This window comes from Haemaphysalis longicornis, unplaced genomic scaffold, assembly GCF_048455015.1.
Source record: "Haemaphysalis longicornis isolate Haplotype H1 unplaced genomic scaffold, Haemaphysalis longicornis Haplotype H1 scaffold_1, whole genome shotgun sequence".
In the NCBI taxonomy this organism is placed as follows: Eukaryota; Metazoa; Arthropoda; class Arachnida; order Ixodida; family Ixodidae; genus Haemaphysalis; species Haemaphysalis longicornis.
The window spans coordinates 47,313,902-47,331,633 of record NW_027526203.1 but is presented as its reverse complement, the minus strand read 5'-3'; the positions used below and the strand labels follow the sequence as shown (position 1 = coordinate 47,331,633).

Here is a 17,732-nt window from a genome sequence, read left to right as displayed (position 1 = left end):
GCACATATGGGCAGTAGAATAAGATGTCCCCCACACTTTTCTTCTTTTTTATATATCGGCTCAAATAAAATGTTTACGCACCATCACTGCACGTGACGCAGCCTTAGAGCAGAATATTGTAAAAATACATGCATGTTTCTCGTGGAAACTGCGCAGCTGTACGCAGGTAATGCGTATGGCGGCCCCTGACGGTTCGAGGTTTTTGTCCTCCAGAAATGAGCAAGTTGACGAAACTATCGTGCAGCCTACTTTTCTAAATTCTTCATTAATCTATCAAACTAACATGAGCTGTTTCGCAACTTCCATGTTCCCAAACGCATGCAGCAATGTTTGGGACATACTAACACGGGACGGCCTCGCTTGGGCATTTTTTTATTGCCATGAGGCGCGCGTGACTTCATTATTAGCTGATCCACATAAACAATAAATTTTTACCTGAGCATCCCTCTACCTAAAATTTATTTGCCGAAATTTATTTTCGCTTTAATAACAGCAGCGCTACATTTGTACAACTCTCAAGGAATATGTTACGTTCATATTCATACGTTTCGGGGTTTACGTGACACAAGACAAAAAAAAAATTCTGTGCCTTCAGACTTCCACAAAGAGGCAGTCGCTGTGTCCGCAGCTGTTTGTATTTCACAAAAGAGTGTGCCTTGAATTTGTACAACCGGCGTCCTGCTTGTAGCGTATTGTTCTAGCACCTACGTTGAATGTTGGAAGACAGATTGTTTAAGTAAAATAGTTCAGAGAATAGCAAAATACGAGGAGTGCTCGATAGATATATTCAGCATTTACAGGAGTGATGTAACAATTAAGTGCGATATCTTAGAAGCTGCTTGTCCTATGAAATCTGATTTTCCTTAGCATCACACATTCCTTGATCCACAAAAATTGCAGTAAGAAAGCTCAGTAATGAAATCCGCCGTACTAACCACACAGCATATTTAGCTGTCATCAGTCCTTTTTTAGCAAAAAAAAAAAAAAAAGCATGCGGGGTGCAAGCATCGTACCATTTCCGTCGACACTACCAAAGGGATTACCGGCTCGTCTGACACAACCTTCTTTTTAGATGAAAGGAATTCTACAGGACAGTTTTGCGTGCTGTAGCTGTGCGCCAAACTTCTCTTGATTTTGAACACTATTAAAACTGGAAGGGCTAAAGTAAGAGTTTTTTTCTCCATTACAGAATGCTATGCTAGCTTTTTCTTCCTTAACATTTCCTATATTTTCATGAAACTAGGCCCACAAATTATCGGTGATTATCCACTCACAGCCGTGAGTCACGTGTTTTGTGCGCCTCCATCGATCGCTTGAAATCGCACTACTTTCCCGGTGGCGATTTTGTTAGACGACGATATTTGTTTTGAAACAATTTAGTAACGTTGTAGGACCCTATTCCGCCGAGAACTGGAGTTGTTGAGAACGATCATCATCCCAGCGCTGAGAGCACAAATGCCCAGTTTCGATATGGATATGCGCTCTTGCACAGCTAGGTGTCGTCTGCTACCTCTCTATAGGGGGCGAGGGCGCAGCACATGAGCCAGCGCCTAGAACAGAGGGTTGGTGCAAAAACGACCTGACCCCGGCTACCCGCACATGACGTAACGTACGAATACCTTTCCAATTACAAAAGCGCGAACCGATTTTTAACGCCAGCACGCCTCCCCGCGTTGAGCCTGTTGAGCCCTTGCCCATCCTTCTCACAAACAGGCAGTTTGTTTATATAAATACTAGAGATATGACTCAAAACAAATCAACAACGAAACTAAAACCGCGCGTATTTAGTAGCGCGAGCTACCTTTCGAATTCGTTGGCGTTGTTTTGTGCGTTCGTCCATTGGCTACATAACTAGCACTACCAAGAAATGATAAAATCTCGACTCGGTAGACTGTGGTAGACTCCCTGTTCTCCTCCTCTCTCCTCCTCCCTCCTCCATCCTCCCTGTTCTGTGACTGCTCGGCGCACGTCGTCGAGGTCGGTCAAACTTAAATCGAATGCCTACTTGATTCCAATTTGTCACTGCGCGAACTTACTCCGTCGCGAGCAGGCTTTATTTGCGAGTGAGCGTTACTTAATTGATAACTTTACTTGTAGTAGCCTTCCAATACCTGTTGCCCAGCGGCGGAGGGCAAGTACTTGCCGCCATGCTTTCGAAGTATAAGCGCTACCTCGAGGAGGATGTGCCTGTGCACGAAAGAACTGCAAATAGGCGACGAAGAATAGAAAGGTGTGCTGATGGGGCCTCGACAAGCTGGGCCACTGATGACAACAGCTGCAGCCGGCAGCGCGGTGACGTTTCTGGAGAAAACGGCGTGCAAGAAATTTGCTCTCAACAGGTAAATTTCATTATTATTATTATTACTATTATTACTACTATACTACTACTATTACGTGCAAGTGTCAGTAATGTTCATTTGAAGGGACCCCGAAAAGCTTTGTGAAGGTGGCAATCAAATGCATTCAGGTGGTAGAGCACATAACGGGGGATTTTTGAGCAAAGTGTGAGCCCCATACGTAGTACGAGATAACTTGTAAACAATTTTTGAAGATCGTCTTTCTCAGCCGATGAGCGCGACGCCGCAGCAAGCCGACCGCGGCTGACGCAACGGTGATCACGGCTGACGCAACGGCAAAGGCGCCCCCTGATTCGCCCAATCGCCGGCGAGGTCGGCCGCCGGCGGCGTCACTGCCATTGGCTTCTGGCTGCTCTTCCTCCTTCCTGCGCGATCCCGAGGCAAAGGCGACAAAGGCGGGTCCGCAGCGATTGACGCGTGCCTAGGCGCAGGAGTGTAGCTAGCGCAAAACGGAAGTCGAGCGTCGAGATGTCACATGGCTATTCCCAGTGTTTCCAGCTGCTTTGAAGGAAGCAGAGAGGAAGGAGGAGTCGATCAGCAAGTTGGGAGAGGTGCATTTAATTGCTTCTGGCGCAGCTAATACTGAATGTAGATCAATAATTCCAACGGCATTGCGTCGCTATATTGGTGCTACGTGACAATTCAGGCCTTTTGTAACTTTTACAGAAGGCTTTTCTGGGTCCCTTTAAGGCCAATTTTGAAAAAAAAATCCTGAGCTCGCGCGCATCACATGCAGAGTAAGATAATCACAAGCGAAGAAGCGATGGAAACGAAAAAAGAAAAAAAGGAGAAAAGAAAGAAAAAAGGAAAGAAAAGAAAGGAAAGGAAAAGGAGTGAGCGAAAAAAAAAAGTAACAGGAAAAGGCAGTGGACATTCAGGCAAATGTGCAGTTGTGGTGACACTCCTAATTCAGCGACATAATAGGGCTCTTCGATTTTCGGACTCGCCGCAGACTCCCAGAGAAGCAGTCCGGCATTCGATTTTCTTATGTATCCTTCGGGGACTCCTCGAACTCCCGCGGACTATCCGCAGTGAGTCGGAGAGTGTAGATCGAAGAGCCCCAGTTACTTCGCCGCGACTTTAACCGCTTCCCAAATATGTGAAAATTGGTGAGGTAAAATTCCTCACTGGGGTTTTTGTGCTTTATAACCCTAGTGCTCTACCCGCCGCGGTGGCTCACTGGCTGAGGAGTTGCGCTGCCGAGCACGGGGCCGCGGGTTCGATTCCCGGCCGCGCGGGCCGCTTCCACTGATGGAGGCGGAAAACAAAAACGCCCGTGTGTACGAGATTTCGGCGCACGTTATATATTCCCAGGTGGTGAAAATTAATCCGGACCTTTCCTCAACGGCGCGCCTCATCGCTTGCGTTGCGTCGGCGCATTAAAAATCCCCATATCAATCAATCAGTCAACCCTTGTTCACTGTGCACATGAGCCCCATTGCCAATGGCTACGGGACACATGGTGTAATGGTCTCATGGTGTAATATTACTAAAATTCATCATTCCACAGCTTCACTTCAGTAAGGTGCTGGTCATTCCTCAGTTAATGAGGCACTCATGATGATGTCAAGATGTATGTTGTGTGTATAGGGGCCGGGTGGCTGGACGGGTGGCACCACCACTCGGCACTCTCTTCATTAGTGGAATGAGTTGGTGCATTGGACTACACAGCCTCCCGTGGTTTTTGCCGTGTTTGCTTCGGTGCTTTGAATGTTTCGGTGGTATTGTGAGCGGATATCTGCGGTAAAACAAAGTCTAGACAGGTGTATTGGGTTCTTAGATGCAGTAACGGCTACATAAACTTGTCGGACGCTTCCAAAGTTGGCATGGGCTACAACGACGAGTGCTTTTTGCAGCGTTATACTCTTGGCTCTACCCGATCTGGGTATGAATAAAACTATATATTCATTTCTTCTTAAATGCACTAATGGCTAAGCAAACGTATTGTACGCTTCTAAGGTTGGCAATTGGCTATGTTGACGTCAGCGCGTATTGCAGCGCTCTGCGCTTGGCTTTAGGAATAAAACTATTAATGTTCATTTCTACCACATTAAATTATTTCACTGGTTTCAATGACTACAGTTTTCATGCCAGCCTTAACGCTAGGATATCTTAATACGTGTGCTTTCAAGAGAAAGGCCCTTATGCACGAGATTGATTATTGTGTAGCCGTGGAAACGTCGCGGCAGGTCACACTTTCTTTCTGTAACCGTGAGCTTTGTGCCTTAGGTTTTGGTGAGTGACACTGCGACAGCATGGGAGCCTGAGAGCCGAAGCGGAACTCCCACGTTTGTACTGGTTATTTTATAAAGAGCCAAAGTTATTCAACCACCCAACAGCCCAAGCTACAAACAATCCCCCCTCCCCTTCCCATTTTACGACCTGCGTGGAATAAAGGCTGACACCGACAGTTAAAAATTGGGGCAGCGTTAACGCCAGCCTGTGGTTTTTAATGATGAAGTATTCTTTTCCGAGCACCTAAAAAATTGTGTAATGCCCTGTGAAGAAACCAAAAACGCGCGACTGGTTGCCTCAAATAGGGGTGCATCAGCCCGAGTCCTCCAGCGCAGACGCATCTCCGACACGCTGGAAGCAGTTAGGGTTTGGGGAGGGGTGCATGGAAGGGCAAAATTAAATAGCAAAATAATCCAGTCCTCCGTCTAATGACGACGATGGTTGAACACAAAGCTTTCTTCATGCGAAATAGGATGGGGAAGGGTCAAATTAAAGACGCTGTGGAGAAAAGGCCAAACTGCGGGCTGGTAAAATTCAAAGCTTAAGTAGTCAAAGTTTAAATCCGAAAGGCAATCAAGGAAACCCACACGAGAAAGCATTGCGATAGACCATCATCGTCGTTAAATGGAGGAGTGCATGATTTTTCAAGCGTAGGCGGCAGCTTGTAAACCTCGACCGCAGCATCCCTGCATACAGAGGGTAGAGGGCTCAGATAAAGTTGTGTTTGGGGAACTTTGGGGTGTATGCACTTATGTAGACAAATTTCTTGCTGGACTGGGCATACATCACATTTTGCAATGAAGGGAATGTCGAGCTGATGAACTCTCATTCTATCACACTAGGTTCAACCAAACTGCCCCTTGGTACTGAGTACACCTGATATCAGGCACATCAGGGAAGAGGAGGAAGGGTCAACACATGCAGAGGTAAGATTATGACCTCTGAGGCAACTGAGGCATTTTATGGGGCTCAAGTTTATCCGCCCCCTTTGGCCATCCCCTGTGCTCTTTCAACCAACCGGTAGAGATAAATGTGTTTCGGGCTATTAATTTGCCATTTTTCAAATACAGTACATATAAATGTTGTTATAATGTGTAGATAAACTGGGTTTTCACTTTTGGGATAAAATGAAAAATATGTTTGTGGATTTAATAATTTGCATGTGAATTAGTTAAGACAAACAAATACCCCTCCCCCATGTTCATATGCTTTGAAATTTTCGATTTGAGATAATACGAGTCAACGGTTTTGGTAGGCGTGTGTAGATTGAGTAAGCTTTCACTGCTGGAGCCAACGACACAGAAAAGAACAAAAGTTGGTTTGCATTGCATTTTTTTTGACAACGGAATAGAGACCCTTCATCTACCGCTGTCTCCCAGTTATTAACTCATTTTACTCCTTGCTATGCTGTAATAAAGGTTTACAAATCATAAAAAGTTCACTGCATTTAGGAAGCACACAAACACTGCGCTTCGGTCAGTAGCTGAGTAATTGATTCTGCCAGCATTCACTTTAAATAAACTTCGCACATTGGCAGCAGTGTGGCTACCCGCTGTGGTAGCTCAGTGGCTATGGCGTTGTGCTGCTGAGCATGAGGATGCGGGTTCGATTCCCGGCCGCGGCGGCCGCTTTTCTAAAGGAGGCGAAAAGCAAGATTTCCCGAGCCCTCCACTACGGTGCCCCTCATCGCTTGCGTTGCATCGGCGCGTTAAACCCTACAATCAATCAATCAATCAATCAATCAATCAATCAATCAATCAATCAATCAATCAATCAATCAATCAATCAATCAATCAATCAATCAATCAATCAATCAATCAATCAATCAATCAATCAATCAATCAATCAATCAGTGATGTGGCTAATGAAACTGTGTACTTTGGGCAGGGATAGCGGAATGAAAGTCATTGCATGGTTATGTTACCTTCAAAAAGAAGGTAACAAGCTGATAAGCTCTGTTTGTCAAAATAGGTGGAACTGGACGACTCCTCGAGCTCGGAACTGAGTACAGATGAGGACCCGCCTTTCGTGGAAGAGCTAAGAAATCCCCAGGTGAGGTTTCAGCCTTTGAGGCTTGTAATACTGACATAAATTTAGCAAATTTCGTCATGAGTTTGAATGAAAACTAAGGAAAGAAAATTCTTCTACCAAAGGTTTTAATGGTACTTTTGTTATGTTTCAATGTCTCCCGCTTTTATCAGGACTGACAATAGTTTGCCCTGAACGGTTAGTTATTATAAGAGCGGCCTTATTAAAGCCCTCGGAACATCTTGCTCCATTTGTTATTTTATTAGTGTAGTCTTGATTGTGTCATGCTATCACTGGTGTTGTGAATCTGGGCAACTTTTGGTGCAAAAGTACATTTTTGTAGGCTGCTGTGGCCAGTAAAGGACAGACTTACAAACTGTCTGGTACCGAGTCAGGTACTGAGTCAGTCTTAGCACCATAAGGACATGCTGCATACTGCTTGAATGGGTCTGACATCTGGTACGTCTGATTAACATGGCCACACTCAGTGTCTACATTACAATGTTTGCATCACCTGTTAGTGCAGTGTCTACTGTACAGGGGGTATTAAAAGAAATGCGAACTAAACGCACAGCCTCCAACGCATGTTGCACCATCTGGCTGCAAAGTCAGTAAACTGCGCGCATGCGTACTTCTTTGAGAGTGTTTGAGAGTGTGGCCTTCATTTATGGGAAATGCTTGATCAAGAAGCTACGCCGCTCGTTTATTTTGAGGCGCCTTTTCACGCTGCGTCGCCGCTGAGCAGGATGATCTTTGAAGGGCATCATACTAGTTGCAATGAGCCTGCTGCACGCTTGTCTCCCGAATGTAGTAGATAACAGTATGCTCAGTGGCGACAGAGCAAGAAAATACACCTCCAAATAAATGGGCGCCGTCGCTTTTGTATCAAGCATTTCCCCTAAGAGTAGGCCACACTCTCAAACGCTCTGAAAGAACCACGCATGCGCGCAGTTTACTGACTGCAGCCAGACGGTGCGGCATGTGTCGGAGGCTGTGCGCTCTGGTGTTCGTATTTGTTTTCATCCCCCCTGTACATGGGCAGCTTTGTACAGGCAGCTATAACCATGTGTACTGTAACTGTGGTTGCTTCAAATTGATTCGATTGCTTTATGCCATTTCTAAATAAATCGGCAAGCTTTGTAAATGAAGCTTGGCGATGTATTTTACACTGACATGCAATTTTTGGGACATAACCTAGGAGCCTAAAGTAAGATCTTAATGAATGAACACATTTACTGCAGAAACCTGCTGTATCAAAAATAGGAATAAAACCATATTTTACATGTCGTAATTATCACATCGTCAGAGTATTGATGCCCACTGCAGAATTAAAGTGTGTGCCATACCTCTAGCTGGTCCTATTCTGTGATTTGAATACGTGCTTTTCCCTGGAGGTTTTGTAAAGTCTTCTCAAATTTTTCAATTGTTAGGGCACTCTAGGGGTCCTTTCTGTTCGCTATATCAAGGGTTCAAGGATTGGCCCACCTCGTTCTTAAGGTGCTTAGCCTGCGAAAAATCATTGTTGTTTGGTGCACAAAATAAGCATCACTGCCAATAGTAAATAAAAAATGGTTGCGGCTTAGTCTGGTTGAGACTTTATTTCGCTTGGTTAGCGGTTGATATAGCTGTATTGCCGACCACGGTCCAAAGACTTTCGGCCATGTGGAACGCTCACAGAAGGAGGCCTGGCCTCACTTTTATTCTCGGCGAACGCGGCGTTTCTCTTTCACGGCGAACGCGGCACAAGATGAGTCACATCTTCCGAGACGCCCCAGGGGAGCATGTGTTGGAGGCTGCGGGTTTCTTCGGCTGTCCGCTGCGTCGCCGCCGTGATAGCAGTGGCCGAGATGTGAGCAGAACGACTTAAAATAGGGCCTTGTGCACAGCGCCGACAGTGGGCCTGGCAAATCGCGTGATGCGCTTCGAGGGGTGTGTCGCCGGGGGTGTGTCTCCGGTCAAAAGGTTAACTCCGCAATACCACTGGACGAAAGTAGTGAAGCTTTGCTTTAAAATACACTTGAGTTCAAATGGGACACTGCTCTCTAAAGCAGGGGTCTCAAACACGCGGCCCGCGGCTAACCTCTCATGAGTATCTTGGTTCATTTATTTTTGTTTGTTATTCAAATGCGTGAGTGCGCGCCCTGCTTGTGTAGCCAAGGACGCAAATGGACAGAGACTGCTCGAAAACGCGTGGTTATCGCCTTTCATGGCTTCGCGTTACCAGAAGAGTGGACACCCCTCTTTTCCGGAGGCCCCTCAATTCAGCCGCCGTTAAGTCGGGTGCACAATGGTCGCAAGCAACTGCGACTTGTGAATCGAGCACTATACAGTGCGCACAGCACTTGGCGAGCACAGGCCGCGGAGAGACTCCCCGCGGCGTTTTATGACCCTGCGAATGCGGCTGCACGTCACTAATGAGAAGACGGCGCCTTGACCCGAGTTGTCCAGGCTTCAGCGAAAGTGCGAAGGTTTCCGGGCATTGTGTTCGTCTTTCCTGTTCGTCTTTGTGTTAAACACTTTTACTGTGGTGGATCTGTGGCGAAAATGGCGCAGCCACACGCCAGACTCTACGGTTCGGGCTCCGAAATGCACCCACGTGCGTTTAGGGGCGTGTCGCAGCGTTATTTATGGCCTCGGAGAGACGACGTCGCGCTCCTGAAGAAAAGACTGCGCATTGCATTTCGAAACTGTGCACTTCCAGACATCAAACTCCCCATATCTGTGCGCGTGCGCTAAGTTGAGACGCCAAACTTACCGCCTATCCTCTGACTCGCAAGCTGTTGACAGCACTGTGGAAGGTAGCGGTGCCCTAAATCAATCATGATAGAGCGCACTACATAATTGTGCTCCTACGTGCCTGTCGCCTCCGTAAATGTGACAGGTGTCTCTTTGACCTTTTTTTGGACAATCTGGAAACAGCGAAGCTTTCTGCTGTGGAAGTCTAGTGAGCCACATTGCCGTTGTCCAAGCAGGGTACAAAGCGCAAAGAGGAAAACGAGAAGAGGTGCTTTTAGGAGCGATGGGAACTTTCTTATTTCTTCACGGAATCAAGAGACAAGGTGTTGTGCTTAGTCTGCCACCAGAGTGTGGATGCACCGAAGGAGTACAATGTTCGACGCCACTTCATGGCTTGTCATCACAAGAAGTATGGTGCTTTTACTGGCAACGTTCGCGAGCACACCGTGACTCAACTGAAGGCGGCGTTGGGAAAGTATCAAAACATGTTCAGAAAGGCAGCCAAAGCAAGCGACGAAACGGTAAGGGCAAGCTTCGTAATTTCTGAGCTTATTCCCAAATCACCCAAGCCTTTCATTGAAGGCCTGTTCGTTAAGCAGTGCCTGCTCGGAGTCGCTGATGCTACCAGTCCTAGCATGAAAAAGACATTCGAGAAAATAAGCCTCTCTCCAAACACAGTCGCCCAGATAATTAACGAGATCAGTGGAGACATCGAAAAAGAATTAATCAACCGATGCCACGGGTTTGAAGCATTCTCTATTGCAGTTGTCGAAAGCACTGACATTAAAGACCTCGCATAATGTTATTGTGAGAGGTGTACACAAAAACCTGAACGTCACTAAGGAACTCCTGGACTTAATCCCAACGAAAAGCACGACCACAGGGGCGGATATTCTTTCTGTTCTCGAAAGAGTGGTCGAACACGCTGGAATACCGTAGAAAAAGTTGGTTTGTTTGGCTACAGACGGTGCGCCATCAATGGTAGGATGCAAGAGCGGGCTTGTTGGTCGATTGAGGACGAAAGGCGCTGCACTCGGAATCACCTATCAATTTGCCACGGTTCACTGCATTTTGCACCAAGAAGCACTGTGCGGCAAGTCTCTGCAAATCAAGAGCGTCATGAAAATCGTGCTCAGCGCAGTGAACTTCAACTTTTCAAGAGCTCTTAACCACGGCCAAGTTGTATCTCTTTTAGAAGCGGTTGGCAGCGAATATGGTGAAATTTTGTACCATACAGAGGTGCGATGGCAGAGTCGTGGAAGAGTACTGAAACGATTTTTTGATCTCCGAGAGGAAATTGACGCCTCCACGAAGAGCTGTAAGGCGAAAAGTGGCTTCACTCCCTTGCGTTCCTCGGTGATATCACTGATCATTTGAGCTGCCTCAACGTTAAACTTAAGGGAAAAAACAAACTGATCACGAAAATGCCTGGCGACATTCAGGCCTTTCGATCCCAATGGCAGCTTTGGTAGAGAAAGATGAGAATTCAGAAGTTTGATTATTTTCTAACCCTGAAGTTGCTGGAGAACGTGGATAAACAATCCTGTAAAACTTCGCTGACCTTCTCGATGATCTCCAAAGAGAATTCGAGACGCTTCCAAGACATCGCCAACCTCGCCGATGAATTCCGGATTTTTTCGTTGCCGTTTTCGGTGCCGGTTGATGACGCAGCGCCCGAATTACAGGAACTTTTTGAGCTGCAGGCTCACACTCCGTTGAAGCAGACATTTCAGGACGTGGCTGTACCAGTCTTCTACAAGTTTGCTGACGATGCAAGTTTCCCGGCGCAACGTCAACAGGCTGCAAGGATCATTGACATGTTCGGAAGCACCTACTTGTGCGAACACCTGTTTTCGTTGCTGAAGGTGAACAAGTCAGCTCTCCGGTCGATGATGACTGTTGATCACTTGCGGTCAACCATGAAGATCGTTTCCGCGCAAGAAGTTCATGCGGATATTTCTTCTCTAGTCACTGCGAAGCATTGCCAGGCATCAAGCAAGCAGGTTTAGAACAATATCAGCTAGTTTGAGTGTCTAAAGAAATAAAGTTTTGTGACTTTCATAAATGACACTGTCAATATTTTCTCGTCTATTACTATCAATAACACTTTATTATAGTAAGATACACAGACGCAGCAGCCTTGAAGCCTTTTTTTTATGTGGCACCCAAATCGGTGACCATATGTTGACACATAATCGTGGAGCAAATATTTGATATGTCATAATCGGCGTCCACATTTTAGTCATTCTGGAGATTGGTATCGATGTGTGTCTGGAACCCTGACGCCCAGTTCCATTCAGGAATGGCAGCGTTATCTGACATTTTGTTAACCATCTCCCTCCCCCCCCCCTTTGTTTCAAATTTCATCGCTGTCCAGGCCCCTGCGGGACTAAAATTCGTGACTGCGGCCCGCTCACTGTTGTGAGTTTGAGACCCCTGCTCTAAAGTAAGAGACATTTGGGTTAGCACTATGCTACCTTCGCACGTTGTCATCGGGAGATTGATAGCGTCCTCGATAAACACGCACCGGTGTTGCCCCCAAAACCGGCGCGGTGCACAGTGCCCCACGATGGTGCGACCGGCACGGAGCGTTGATCGAGGACAAACGGGGTGGTTCTACCCAGGCGCCATCTCTTAATCTAAGAAATCAACTCATAAAAACGTTCACAAGTAGCAATACAGCACTGTAATGAGACACAGCGCTATTAGAAAGTGGTATTTATTGAAGGCAATGATTATATGTACGCACAACTTAAATCCGTCACACATGCGGAACAACGTACCGCCACCGCTTCCACTAAACAGCTACATACAAGCTGCTTCTCATCTTCGTTTGAGCCATAATGCGAGTGCCTGTTTTGTTCCGCCCTTCCGTTACAGCAAAACAAGTAGGTCTTCATCGCCTAGGCACTCCGGTGACAGTTCATGATAATTCGATCTAACGAAACGAATGTCAATCCCCAACTGTCTGGCAATGCATGCAGCCGTCTTTGAAGTGCACGAAGTTCGCGTCCTCATTTACAATCTCTGGCCGCTGTTACCGCCCGATAGGAGCCTGTCGCATCGTTGCCCGATGAATTCACAAGCACGCCATCCTTGTCAGCAACAATACACAGCTCCTTCCGCCTTGACACGAGTGCGGCGATGCGCCGTCGCTGCAGCAGACGGCGGAGGAAGCCCCTTCGCCGGCGTCGTCCGCGATGCATCTCGGGATTGCGCCCCGGCGCACCGTCGACTCTCTTGGTGCGCGGCGGTGCAACCAAAAATTGCCCCGCGACGGTGCGCCCCGGTTTATCGAGAACAGACGGTGCACACCGGTGCGGTTTATCGAGGATGAAAAGGCGCACCGGTGTGCCCCGGTGTGCACCGGTGCGGTTAATCGAGGATGCTATAAGAGTTAGCATAGTGCGTGCCACGTGACAGGTGAACGTGACAGCACGTGAGTACAAGCAACTGAGCCAAAAGAACTCAGATTTTGGGGAATCTAACGTGCAGTGTCGCCAGTCTGCCTATCGAAGTAATTAGTGCCAAAGACAAAGGAATTAAGGTAGAGTCGCAAGCACGATAGCACGAAATGGGAACAAATAAAGCTTCCACCTTAAAGGGAGTAAGCAAAAAGTGCCCTGAAAATAATTTTAGCTCCTTATTTGCACTAGAATGTCTTACCGAAGTTTGCTCTCTAACCTATGGCGTTTGTTTCCTATCTCAAAAACATTACTCTTATCATCCTTCTTTTCATAGCTTACGCAGTTAACCTAAGCTTTTTTTCGAGGTGCTAAGTAAGATGTCAAGCTTCAGCAGCGTCATTTAGCGCTGGAGTACACCATTCTTTGTAGTAAAAAAAAGTAATCTACTATTGATAACTTGAGAGCATTTACCGAATGCAACCCACCCTATACTAGTTCTGCACCTTATTTTTTTCTCGTAGTAAGGACCAAAGCTGAGAACTCGGCCAGAATAGGTACATTCATCGATCTGCATTTTATTACTTAGGCTGAAGGCCTCATTCACTTCTGGGCTTCCTAACATTTTTGTTTCTGCATATTTATCTAATTTTATGGATAATATTTTTAGTGCACTCAGTGTGAAACCAGTTTTTCAAAGTTGGAGACAATTAAACCGCAATTCAATTGTTTCCCTGCACTGAGTGGTAGTTGAATATGCTTGCTAGTCGTTACTGCACAAGCATTATTAAACAAGCGCTGGTCCTCTGTAGTTCCTCCCTTTGTCCTGGGTTTTCCTGCGCTTTCAGTCACTATGCCTCCATGTCTCCTAATTAAAGTTCTGGGAGTAATAAAAATAAGGAACCTCAGTACTGACCTTGACTGAGAGTATTTATACCTTGTTCTCAGGCATTTAACACTATTCCCCTTGGTAAATTGCAAAAATTTTCCCTTTTCATTTTGCCGTCCCTGTGGTTGCAAATGATTTCAATTCCTAATTAGGTATTTTTCCTTCTAAGCTGTTTTTCACCTGGTGTGACAAAAAAACTAATTAAAAGCAAATGAGTCAAAGAATGCAAACAACAAAAGGTAGATTTACACGCTAAAGCTTGGAAATTGTATGGCCATGCCTACCAGGCAACTGGATCTGTGATGTCACTAGTCATGTGGTTGGAAACTTAGGCAATCAATTATTAATGCTCTGCTTTATTATATATTTAAACAAAAAATTCAATGTGCATTGAACTGTTGGAAGTTCCTGACTTTGGGTCCAGTAGTGCCAGTGATTTGCCGATTTGTGTTGTATCGTAGCACAAGGGCTACTTGGCCAAAGAGTGCCAAGGAAAAAAAAAGGAACGACTGTTAGTACCATCAGCCGACAGTGTCATATAAAAGGCGTGCATTTTAAAAGAGTCTTCTAAATCATAGGAGCTACGCTTGACTTAAATATTTCAAAAATTTCAGATCTATATAGGTTGTTTAAGCAGACTTTTATACTAGGTTATCGAAGGCAAATTTATTCATTTTATTTTTGAAAGGGGCTGTGAAAACAAAGTGAATCTTTGGTCGTTCAAAAGAGTGCCTCACTAAAACAACTCTGGCCCACTTTTAACGCGAACTTTGCTATAATAAGCTTAACAATGAGGAAAATACAGAATAAACATTGCGACACCCTATCTACGTTTTTAAACTGCACTTATGATGTATTACGGACAGCTCATTGCAATTGTCTGAGGCCGGGAAAATCCAATGTAGATTAAACAGGCATTATAAGCTTGCAGAACAAGCTATTTGGGCTTACATTTGGTGCCAATTTTTTTATAGCAGTAAGAATGGTGAGGTAAATAATGAAAATTAATAACAGTAAACATAGAAACGCCAGTGCAGACTGTGTGCACTATGCTAATTGAAGCTGCACAACCATCAGGTGCATTTGGCTTGTCTCACCGGACACTGGCCAACTGGCATAAGCGATGTCACCACTTACGTGGCCCTGTTTGTCGATCATGCCCAAATTTTCATGAGTGATTACTATCAACCATAAGGACAGCGGTTCATGAGTGGTATTGTCACACCATCTATGAAGGCAGACAGGAAAGAAGGCAACCATTTACATGCTTTACCATTCTCGGTGGCCGTAGTCAACATACTAATGTTTGCATAAAGCACATTCTCTGAATAAGTCATAGATAATGCCACGAAAGACACAATTTAACGGGAGAATAGAAATTTCTGCCTAAAATGTCTAATGTCGTAGTGAAGAAAGCATTGTTGCCGGGCAAGTATTGAGGGCATTATGAAACTCCAGATCTTTCAGATAAAACAAACGTGCTTTATTTTCATGGCTTCTTTAAAACGAGTGAAGAGTCACTAAACTAACAGGTTTTACTTTTATCATACTAGGGAGAACTCCTAAGGGTCTCATCTGCAGCACTTGGTGTGGACACCGGAGCTTTTGAAGAGACAGGAGGTGACCAAGTAAGTATTATGAAGAGCTGGCTGGATGTTTTTTGCCATGGGCAGAATTTTTGTGTGCAGTTTATGTGACTTGCCTTATTCTTCTTTTAGGACCAAGGTTCTAATGAAGGTGCAATAAATGCTCCGTTTCCCCAAAAAGCACTGCAGGTGTCAGCTGTGCTCATATCCTATGTGATGCGTCACAGAATTAGCGACGAGGGCACCACAGACTTGCTCAACATGCTGAATGCAATTGACCCAGGCATAGCACCACGATCTAAGTACCTGCAGAAGAAGGCTTTGGGTGCTGATGTGCAAGAACCCGAAAAGCATTTTTACTGCTTGTATTGTAAGGGGTACCTGGGGCAAGAAACTTGCACGAAGCAGGTTGTCTGTGAAAACTGCAATCGGGATGTAGATCTTGCCTTCTGTTCGTTTTTTTAGTGATGCCTCTCAAAGAGCAGGTACAAAGGATTCTTGCTCAGAAAAACCTGAAGTGGCTTCCACAAAGAGCTCGAGGAGACACAATCCAGGATGTGTTTGATGGCATTGAGCATGCGAGATTGTGTGCAGATTTTTCAGATGACGACATATCTCTCATTTGGAACACAGATGGGATACGACTCTTTTAAAAAATCGACATTTGAGATTTGGCCGGTTCAGTGTGAGATAGTTCAACTGGAACCTGCTGCACGTAAGCAGAACATGCTGATGCCTGCCCTGTGGTTTGGTTTTTCCAAACCAAACATGACTACACTCCTAACGCCTTTCACAGAAGAACTTCAGCAGCTTTCCACTGGTTTCTCCTGTATGAAAGATGGAAAGGAGGTTAACGTGAGAGTTTTTGCTGCCGCATGCTCAGTGGATGCAGCAGCTCGTTCTGCAGTCCGAAACTGTAAAAAGTTTAATGGTTTTCAGGGGTGTAGTTGGTGTTACCATCGGGGGGAAAGTCGTACGAGTTCTTGGACACTGCCCCAGAGCGTCGAACGGCTCGCAAACATGTAGCAGATGCCATTAAGGGCACACTTACTGTACCTTGTAAAGGAGTGACTGGTCCCTGCCTTGCCATGACCCTTCCCCGTTTTGACGTGGTTGATGGGTTTATTCCCGACTACCAGCATTGTGCCTGCCTAGGAATGATGCGGCAACTGCTCAAGCTGTGGCTTAAGACTAAACACCATAAGTTTGACTGGTATATTGGCACACGTACGGAAGAGCTTAATAGCTTGCTGCTTGCAATAACTCCTCCAACGGAAATTACCCGCACCCCAAGAAAGTTTGAGGACATGTTGTATTGGAAGGCGTCGGAGATGCGGGCCCTGTTGCTGTTTTATGGATATGTTGTTTTGAAGCCAGTCTTGCCGCTCGTATACTTCAAACATTTTACTCTTTTCTCTTATGGTGTGTACCTGCTCCTGAAAGCAGAGATCACCCAGCAGAACATATGAGAAGCACGGGCCCTATTGGAGAAGTTTGTGGTGCAAATGGACGTACTGTACACAGCCAGAAATGTGTCATATAATGTACACCAGCTGCTCCACCTGGCAGACTCAGTGCAAACCTGGGGCCCGTTGTGGGCTACCTCATGCTTTCCCTTTGAGGGACGAAATGCAGTCCTGCTGGGCTATTTTTCGGGAACGCAGCAAGTTGGAGAGCAGATTGCTCGCACTTTCGTTAGGTGGCAGCACCTGTGTCTCTGGGCCGACAAAATCGAGGAGGAAGAAGAAAGGTCCTTCTTTGAGAGGATGGTTGGCCGGCAAACGATTGGCAGGACTGGTGTTGCGCTCCCTGGGGACGTAGTTGGCTACCAGCGTCAGAGTTGTTCTAGCCCAGATATTAGGCTTGAAGTTGCTCTGGAGAACCACCTGGGGCTCCTACCAACACATATAACGTACTACAGTAGATTCCAGTGCAATGGCATCTTGTGGCACTCGGAAACATACAACATGCCCAAGAGGGTCAATTGTGTTGCTGAGCTCGAGGATGACACAGTTGGAGTTATACAAGCTCTGGCTTCCTTTCGGAGCACACCACAGCTCTTGGTGCTAGTAGAGAAGCTGGAGCTGGTGCGCACGGTTCCATTCAGAGACCTGCAACTGGGAATTTCTTTTTTAGCTGTGCGAGAAAGGAGACGAACAGCCGTCATAGTGGCATGTAGTCCCAGTGCCTTGAAGAAAAAATGTGTTGCCATGGAGTGTACTCCTGAAAGTTTTCTAATTGTTGCCCTGCCCAATCAAGTTGAGCGGGATTAGGATTGGGTAGTTGTGACTGGGGAGTTTAACGAGCCGAAGTTACACCTGGGCTACAAGGCACGCATAGTGGAGGGCTTCGGATTAACTTTGACCACCTGGGGATCTTGAACGTGCGCTGAAATATCAACACACAGGCATCTTTGCTTTTCGCTTCCATCCGAAAGGGGCCACCACTGCTGGAAATTGAACCCGCATCCTTGGGCTCAGCAGCACAACACGTTAGC

The 17,732-nt window shown here is 46.0% G+C and overlaps 1 pseudogene; it reads left to right on the top strand.

Moving 5' to 3' along the window:
• The window catches only part of LOC144167569 (uncharacterized), a 28,900-nt pseudogene extending 12,196 nt beyond the window's left edge, over positions 1-16,704 (top strand).
• Positions 16,705-17,732: the final 1,028 nt, after the last annotated feature.